The sequence below is a fragment of the Artemia franciscana genome, chromosome 8, assembly GCF_032884065.1.
Source record: "Artemia franciscana chromosome 8, ASM3288406v1, whole genome shotgun sequence".
NCBI lineage: Eukaryota > Metazoa > Arthropoda > Branchiopoda > Anostraca > Artemiidae > Artemia > Artemia franciscana.
In genome coordinates, this window is record NC_088870.1 from 43,515,839 (window position 1) to 43,517,360 (window position 1,522).

Here is a 1,522-nt window from a genome sequence, read left to right on the forward strand (position 1 = left end):
ATCAAACTTTCACTGCTGAATCTATTAAATCTATTTGAATATCGGCCACCTAGAGGCCTAGAGGAAAATAATTTGCACAAGGCCGCAAGCCTTCACTAGAAACAGTGAAAGTTTGATTCTAGCTAGTCTATCTACTATTTTTATGAGTCTTTGTAGCAAAATATTGTAGTACTATTTCTATGAGTCATATGCAAGAATATAATATCGGTAGAAATAGACAATAATATCGGCCACTGCGCGTCTTTTCTAAATGACGTCTTGCATATGACTCATAGAAATATTAGATAGACTAGCTAGAATCAAACTTTCACTGCTGAATCTATTAAAAGTTTTAATAGATTCAAAACTTTTAATTCTTAAAGATTCAAAAATTTTAATAGATTCAGCAAGTTTGATAAGTTTCTAAGAATATTTAGAGTAGATAGATAGAATAGAATAGATAGAGATAATAAGTTTTCTATGAGTCATATGCAAGACGTCATTTTAGAATCTATTAAAACTTTTAATAGATTCAGCAGTGAAAGTTTGATTCTAGCTATTCTATCTACTATTTCTATGAGTCATATGCAAGACGTCATTTTAGAATCTATTTGAATCTAGAATCAAACTTTCACTGCTGAATCTATTAAATCTATTTGAATATCGGCCACCTAGAGGCCTAGAGGAAAATATTTTGCACAAGGCCGCAATCCTTCACTAGAAACAGAGAAAGTTTGATTCTAGCTAGTCTATCTACTATTTCTATGAGTCATATGCAAGACGTCATTCGCTGTATCCTTTTCATCTTTTCATCTAACTGATTTTAAAAACTTACTATTGATTCTAGACCAGCTAGAATCAATAGTAGATATTATATTCTAGAGTTCTAGAATATCTATTAAATCTATTTGAATATCGGCCACCTAGAAAGTAGAAAGTTTATGTTTTTATATTATTGTTAATAAACTTCAATAAAACAAAATTGATTCTAGCTAGTCTATCTACTATTGATTCTAGCTGGTCTAGAATCAATAGTAAGTTTTTAAAATCAATTAGAATACAAGAAAGTTTGATTCTAGCTAGTCTATCTACTATTTCTATGAGTCATGTGCAAGACGTCATTTTAGAAAAGACGCGCAGTGGCCGATATTATTGTCTATTAAATAGACAATAATATCTTGTATATCGGAATAGTAGATAGTTTGATTCTAGCTAGTCTATCTACTATTTCTATGAGTTCTATTTGTCTATTCTAGCTAGTCAATCTACTATTTCTATGAGTCATATGCAGGACGTCATTTTAGAAAAGACGCGCAGTGGTCGATATTATTGTCTATTTCTATTTCTACTTCCGTTAATAAATCTATCTAATCTTGTATGCAAGACCTTTCATTTCATTCATAACATAAATAGTAGATAGACTAGCTAGAATAGACAAATAAAACTCATAGAAATAGTAGATGGACTAGCTAGAATCAAAATATTTTGCACAAGGTCTTGCATAATACTCATAGAAATAGTAGATAGACTAGCTAGAATCAAA